The following is an 8,742-nucleotide window of genomic DNA, read 5'->3' on the forward strand; positions in this document are numbered from 1 at the left end:
TAATGCGCACAGCAGAGGCAGGTAACATGGAAAATCTGACAGTGAACACAACACATTATGTCATCATACCTGAGCCATCCTCTGTTTCGTCGCTGCCGCGCTGTGTGATACTCACTTCTGCTCACAGGGCTCAGATTAACAGCGAAGCTAATGGACCATAAACATGGAGGTCCTCGTGACACGCGACGATGCCCACCTTTTTTGAGAGCAGTCCACCTGCGACTCTGAGTTCTACCGTGGCAGATGAATAAATTCCGCCGAATGGAAATTTACTGCTGTGTCCAGCCATTTTCCACTGTTTCCCGATTTACAACCCAGACCGGCCGAGTAATGTCCTTTACTGTCCATCTAAATCAACTTGCTCGCGCGGAGCAAGCTCTCACAAAAGTTTTTACTTCTGCCCTTGTTTATTTATTTGCTTATTCCACTTGGTGTATGTGTCTCTCTGAATCTAATCTGGCAGTTATCATCAACAGTTTATCGTCCATTGATGTGTGGCATACAATGAACGTAAAAAAGCAAAGAACAGTGAAGCAAAATGTTCGCACATTGGTAACGTCATTCGTATGTGGGGAGTCGTTAACGTTCCATGCTCAACGGTTGAGAACACTATGTCACCCGGTACTTTGTTACACAACGTATTTCAGTGCACAACATGGTATCCAGTTCCAACGAAGTCATCGTCAACTATGTGTTATAGAGAATAGTGATAATTTGGATCTAAAAATAAACTAATATCAAGTTGTCGCTGTTGCTGTCTTCAGTCTACTCTGTGCTAGCCAACTCATCTCTGGTCAACAACTGCAAACTACGTCCAATTGAACAGATTTACTGTAGTCAAGCTTTGGTCTGTCTCTACAATTTTTAACCCACTCACTGCCATTCATTAACAAATTGAAAATTCCTTGATCCTTTCAACTTCGGCTATCATCACCTTTTTACGTGCCCAAAAATCAGAACATTATCACCACTTTTTTTGTTTCATTTACTAATCTAATTCACTGATCGTAGCGTGGTTTGATTCAACTACATTCAGGTAGCCTTCTTTTGATGGTTTTTTTGCTGCAGGCTTAAGGTTACAATAGAGTTCTGTAGTGGGTTGTTTAACCATGAGCTTTTAATTTTTGTTTTATTAAACAACAATGTAAAACAGAATGCATATCAATACAGTGAATCCTTGCACTCAACCCCTTGCAATAATTAACTTCTGATATCAAGTGACATACGAAAACGAAACGGTTATTCGTCCCAGACTAATAAAATAATGTTGTCTCCAAAGTGGACAATATACAGTAAAATCTCATCCTAAGACAGATCGATACGTTATACAGATATGAAAATATTGCTTTTGCCAACAGATGGCTTCACAAGAGGGTAACAAAATAAAAATCAAAACAACAACGCGCACAATGGTTCTCAACAAATGTTCACAGTCCACTGCTATAAAAACCTCCACCGTATCTCAGAGAGGCAACAGGACAATACGATGTACATGGATATACAACCTACAGTAGTATCTTCTAGGAAAATGCACAAATAAGCAACAGGTGCAATGACTTAGTACTAATTAACAATGTCTGACAACGCCTTGCCATGTTTCCAGTTACAAAACGATAATGGTACACTGAGATAACACCTGGACCACCTCATGAAACTCTTCCTCTCTGAACTTCTTCACATCAACGAACAGTATCTGGTCGATTTCAGCAACTTTTGATGGTCGAATCTCTGAGAACTACGAGTGCTCATAAGATGGAATTGCGACACACACAAAAGCACACAAATACCGTCTGCTACCACACGTTGACAATGTCCGCTTTACAGTCGACCACACCCACTGCTGCTACTTCCACGCTGCTCCCGGCTCCACAGCACCCTGATATCCCAGGGACTGATTTCCTTGGTGGCTGTCGGAAAGCCCTTACTGACTGCCACACAGACTAGCCACGTCGAAGAGGAACGAGTATGGTCGGCGTGTCGTACGAGGCCCCAGCACCACACCATGATTTTTGTCTGACCTTCGGCGATGGTTCAAAATGATATGTACGTTTCAGTTCCATAGTTCTGACTGCCTGCCAGAGGAGTCTTGACAAGGCATTGCCTCGGCCAGCCCATAGCTATGCACCCTTTGGTGAGACTATATAGCGTGACATACGGTAGCGTGACTGGCTGGTTGGTCGGGAGATGAACGTGCCACAAAGTTGGTCGCCAACTCCACCTCACAAGTAGGAGCGGCAGCCACTGTAGAAGCACTACAGTAATAGTAAATATGACAAGTACGAGAAGAACAAGACCTGTGCCTCCCACGGAAGCACCAAATAAATACACAATACAGTGATCATTTAAGAGCGGATCTTCTCTGGCGCTCCTACTCCTCATGGACAGTAACCAGCCAGACAGTCCATGTCACACCCTTGAGGAGAGATTCACAGGCATTTAGACAGGGACATACAATCACAGCTACTGATGCAAGCTCGCAAATTATTCCTTCTGTACAATAATTCTTGCTACTCCTTAGATCAAACTGTATCACGCATGAGGGTAAACATTTGCAATATTTCCCAGTCACGCCATTTCCTTACATGCCCTATGACATTCAGACCTGCACTTCAGTTTCTGTACAATATGTGGGTAGCTTTTGCGCCCCATATGTTATCGGTGCTACCTCCAGAATTTGAAAAAATATCTTGTCAACCTTATCTAAACATTTTATTAAATATAAAAATGATATAAATGTAAGCGTTTCCGTCAGTTTATCTTATGTGATGAGTCCGGTTCCTATAAAGTTTTTCGCTCACTGTATTTTATTCACACTGCCTTAAATGGTTCAATGAGTGTGTGCAAGTCATGATTGTCAAAAGCTCTCTCTAAATCAAAAGCTGCTATAAACTTAAGTTTGCCTTCCTTGGACCTATCTTCTAGAATGGTTCTTAGGGTCAGTACCACCTCACGTGCTCTTACGTACTATCTTAACTATATTTATTTCAGGTATTTGGCAGCAGAAGAATGCTACCAAACTCTAACAAGTTCCTTCCAAGTCTAGCAGAATTATACAAGAAGTACTGACCGCGTTTATCTACAAACCATCTCTTTACTTATTACCCTGTTGGTTGAACAGAAAAAAAATTTAGAACAAGCAAAGAAATTTTCTACCAAATGGCATTTTTCCAACTGTGAAGTCGCAGGAGCATTACTTTCCGTGAGTGGCTCATTGCAGTTTTCGTTGGCTAGACACCATGCGGCAAAACTGCGTAGAATCCCACTGCCTCCCGGCTTCCATCGCAACACACTGGTTACATGTGCAGTGCTGCGGCGGATCTGCACCATCTGCGCATCACAGTTCAAACTCAAATGCGCCTATGGGAGCAAGCTGTCCATCTCGACGAGGGGGGAGGGGGGGTTGGGGGGGGGGGAGGGAGTGGAAGAGGTGCCGTCACACCTTGAACGACGCACCTTAAGTCACTGACATTGGCTTTTCTCATTTCCAGAGTACCGTAGGGAGATTTAATTGTAATGAAGATATCGGTTACTCCAAAACTTTTTACGCAGAAAACGTGCGTAGATGACAGCACTTTTTTGTCAGGAAATCATGAAACTCTGATAAAATATAAGTTAAACCCCCGGTACGTGAATTGTCTGCCCAACAGAATGTCAATCCTAAGGGCCCGGGTGCGATTCCCGGCTGAGTCGGAGATTTTCTCCGCTCAGGGACTGGGTTTTGTCCTGTGCTAATTGTCATTATTTCATCCCCATCGACGCGCAAGTCGCTGAAGTGGCGTCAAATCGAAAGACTTGCACCCGGCGAACGGTCTACCCGACGGGAGGCCCTAGTGACACGACATTTTTTTATCTCTTTCAGACATCGTCTGTTTTCGGAATTTTACATCCATTTACGTTAGCTAGGTTTAAAGGAGCAGGAACACCATTTACGATAAATCGCGTTGCAAAGTGGAATGATTGCAAAACAGAAAAGTAATTGTTCTGTGGGTGATATACCGCATTTACCTACAATGACTATAATTATTAAGCAAAAGTGTTTATGTCGAACACATTCAGTACTTACCGCACAGGCTTCTATTCCATCTAAGGTAGTTTTAAAAACTGCCAGACAGCGCCAGAAAACAAGCACCTACGATGACGTAGGAAGCCCGTGCTCCGTGTTTGTGGCATTTCTGTAAGAAATTTTGTGCATACTCGTGATTCACGTGACCATGTGCAGCACTGCGGCATGTTGTTCATAGGGGATTTATGATGTTATGATGTTATTATGTATTATCACGTCCTACCCAGATAAGGAATGCTAAATAAGGAGGCAGTAGTTGGCGTAATAAACATTAATGAACTGGACTGTACGGCTCGAAGTACCGTAATATTTCGTTTTGTGGTGAGCTTAACGTAGATGTTTTTTGTACTCTGCAGTACTGTTATGTAGAATTCCCGAAACAGGTTTACATTTATACAGAACTGCAAAGAGCTAGTAAGAAGGAGTTTTTCTTATAAAACTAAAAAGTTTAGTTACTTATATACACGAGACGTAAGGACAATAAGCTATTTCATGACTATTTCAGATTGTATAAAAAAATAACTAGGCTATCTGTGAAGCTAAGAAACTGCACAACTGGCAGGTTACATTCTGCTCTAGGAATAAATATGAAACTATGTGGAGAGCTACAATGACAATGTGCTAGCACTCTTTAATTTACCAAAGAACGGAACCAGACGTGTTGAAACATGCCTTGTGATGGCAAAAACATTTTATTTCGTGGAAGGTAGATTTGTACAATTCTGCTAAAGCTGTCAATATATTTGAAGCAAAGTATTTCGTTAAATACTACCGTCGAAATTTCCCGGCTTAGTCACCTTCAAGTGAACATTTACATATGTTAGTACGAGTCAGGTACCCTCCGTTCGCCTAAAGTGATCGGCAACCGTCGGACAATGAAGCATCATGGATTGCCCATACACGCAGGGCGTTGCCTCCACCCCAGACTGCGACGATCATAATAAGGACGACAGACGGGAGGAGAAACGCCACCAGAGAACCTCCCAGCCGGCAACACACATCCTTCGCCGTGTCAAGTGTGCGGAACTAGACTGGTACGAATTCCTCCGCGCTCCGGCTATACAAGACGGCGCAGGTCAACATAGCGGATACTATACACCGCGCCTCCATCATGATAATTTTTTCGTGTTTCGTCTCCAATCTCTATTACATAATGGCATCATTCACGATCAAGAGTGACTGTATTATAGCTGTAAGGTAAAATTGTCAAACGAGTTTTAAAAACCATAAGTATTTTCATCTATGTGTATTTTACAAATCATCATTTATTGTCACTTGTTGTTATGTAAATATCATCATTATCGTCCACTTACTTATTTTTTACAAAACCATCTGTTATTGTCAGATTTTATACGTTTTAACCATTGTGGGGAACTGAAATAAGAAAAAAAGGCAGCATTTCGTCTACTGGAGCTCTGGACAATTCATGCGTAGCCCATCAGCCAGAACCTGGTGAGAATGCACCGGAACCGGGCCTGTGTCTTCCAGGCGATATCCTAAGACGCACCTGTCGGCCAACTTCGCCGAAAATTCAACCTCCGTCGTTATGAATTACCAGTGGCGCAGTCTTCATGTCCCATTACGTTTATTAATTGTGTGCTCGAGGCGTATGCCTGTTAGTGTCTGAGAAGTTTCATTATTTTTTATTGAGAAGAGTTTTCCTTTATTAAATGTGTCTACTCAAGTATCTCCCTTTTGGTGATACAGCAGTGGCGATGAGGTACTTGGACCCAGGTGGTCACGTGTGTTTTCTTTCTGTTCCTTATTTTCCCAGGTCACCTGATATTCCGTTTCTTTTTCTTGTTTCTCCATGGCCGAACAGCCAGTATCCGAGCCCCTTGACACGACGCCAAAAATGTTGCTCTTTCTGCGACATATGCAGAGGGTCATGCAACCGTTGGTCGCCAAGGCAATGAACTTCACAACAGTCCGCCGATAGCTCTCAACATCCTCCTCGGCTGGACCTCCCGACTGAACGCTTTCGCGATACACTCCGCCTTTTTCCACTTTTGACAAGAAAGTCGAACCTTACGCGGCACGCCTTGAGCAGCGTTTTCTGGCGTATTGTATCTCGATCGATGCGCATCGTAGGGCGTATCTCCTATGTTGGATCAGATGTATCGCCTTTTTCGGCAATTGAAACTTGAATTACAACCACATCCTCTATCATAAGAGGAATCAAAATTTAGCTTTCAAGGACATATTGCCTCGCAGTTACACCTGCCTGCAGCACGTTAAAAATTTTTCAGCTGCCATCAACAACAGGTTCAGTCCTACCAGGAGTCGATCACGATGCTCCAAGATCTTTCTTGGGAATGCTAATTTCGGTGTTCCAATGAAGCCTGTAAACAGTCTTACGGCACTTCACTCGTTTGGGACACGATCCTGGTACACAGGCCCAATGAGGGGCTTTGCACAGACTCAATGAAACTGAGAGCCCCCATGTTAGACGCTTGTTTTCAGATCATTCGAGAGTTTGGACAGTTTATCCGTGCACCACCTTCCATACAAGATCCTTCTTCTATCTATACAGCCCACCCTAACCACTACTATCCAGCTTACATCAGCCTATCGGAAAGCAGAAATTCCCTGCCAGCTCTCCCAACAGTTGCTCTCCTGCGTTAACAGTTTCATAAAGCATCCTCGACACCATTGCAGGTTTCACTATGCCAAATGTGACTCCTGCAGAAAGATGGCTTACAAAGCGGAGGTCCATTAGGCCTCCACCAAGATCCACCTGCATCGGGCTCAAGTGGCCACTTTCCCGACAGAGGAATTGGTTATGGTGGACCAGAGGATCTTCACCTCTGCGCAATTCTTCATGTCAAGGATCGACAAATGCCCCTCCATGTGCTACTCAGTGATCGTCCTGTCGACTTCCAGGTGGACACCGGTTCAAGCACCTCCATAATCGTGTGAAATACCAACTGTCGCTTGGGATTTCCTCCACTACAGCCATTATTCCAGCAGCTCTGCAACTACAGGAATGACATAGTGGCGGTTAAATCACAGTTTACGGCACTCTTCCAACGTGGGATCACGACCTGTGAAGGGCGCCTGCTTGTCGTTGGTACCGCATGGGATACTAACATGTTAAAACTTGACCTCTTCGCCGTTTTGACACTGATAGTGCACGATTCGACCAGTAGCGTCCAGCCAGGAGCTAACAATTCTTACTTCACAACACTTTTCACGAGACGTATCACTCAATATTTGAGCCTTCTGCTATAGTCGTTGTGGTACTTGAAGCATATATCACCCTTCCTCTAACGGCCATGCTCCGCTTTTTCAAGGCCGCAACATCACATTCACCCTGAGGGACAGGTTATGAGTGGAGCTGCAACATTTACAAGACTCCAGTACCTCGACAGCTGTTTCCAGTAGTCAGAGAGCAACACATATTGCGCTGGTTGATAAAACGGACGGCTCCCTCAGCATGTGTGCTGATTTCAAGAACACAATTAACACACAATCCTTTGTGAATGCTTACCAGGTGGACGGAACTCTTACTCGACTGACTGGGGGCGAGAACTTCGATAATACTTATCTCAAGGACGCATATCTACAGCTTATGCTATATCGGGCTGGTAATGAACTCACCTTTTGGTATCTTCCTCCACAAACGCCTCCCCCTTTGGAATTGCGAGCGCCCCAGCAACATCTGGAACACCTTATGTGAGACGTGATGGACATAGCCAAATGCCTCGATGACATCACCATTGTGGGACAGTCCACACAAGACCGGGCTGATAATCTAGACCCTCTTTTCTCCATCCTCCACGCTGCAAATCTACACTGTAATTTGGAGAAGTGCTTGTTTTTCATTCCGCAAGTGGAATATCTGAGGGCATACACTAAGCACTTCAGGAATCCGGCCAATGCCGCAATATGTCCAGGCTGCTGGATTTACCACAACCAACGAATGTGAAGTAACTTCATATTGGACCAACTGAATCAGTATCGCAGTTAATTCCCCATACTGCAAATATCGCTACACTGCCACTTATGCAACATCGTGGCATGAACTTGGGACATGACTTGGACCCCACTTTCCAGGCCCTTAAGTGGGCACTGTTTCAGCCCACTTGTGTGATGGCTTACGGTCCGTTATTTCTGTTGGTCATCGCTTCAAACACATCCGGTTATCGTGCAGGAGCCGTCTTCTCGCATATAGTCTAAGAGGCTGAACGGCTGATCACCTTCATCTTGAAGGCATTGACATCAGCTCAGAGCAAATATGGAAAAATAGAAAAAGAAGCCACAACCATTGTCTCTGCTTTAAAAACATTTCATAACTATGTCTCTATCATCATTTTACCCTACTCACGAATCACAACGATCCTGCCGCTATTTCGCGCTGATGCGAACATTCTCACAAAATCATCTCGCCAAAAGTGAGCTCTCTCGCCAGTTATTCCTACGAAATTCAGTACAGTTCTTCAATTCACCATACCAACACTGATCTACTCTCATGGTTGCCCAGTGGGTCAGGACTCCTCCTTTTATTCCAGTCCGGAAGTCTGTGGCCACTTAGATACTGAAGACAAATCAGCTCTCACCTCATTCCCTATCCATGCTAAGCTCGTTGCCCGGCGTTCTGTGGAAGACCTGATTCTTTGCAAACTTTACGTTCTGATCCTATGAGGATGGCCATTGGAACGACAGCAGTCAGTCATCAA

This window comes from Schistocerca serialis, chromosome 1 (genome assembly GCF_023864345.2).
Source record: "Schistocerca serialis cubense isolate TAMUIC-IGC-003099 chromosome 1, iqSchSeri2.2, whole genome shotgun sequence".
Lineage (NCBI taxonomy): Eukaryota > Metazoa > Arthropoda > Insecta > Orthoptera > Acrididae > Schistocerca > Schistocerca serialis.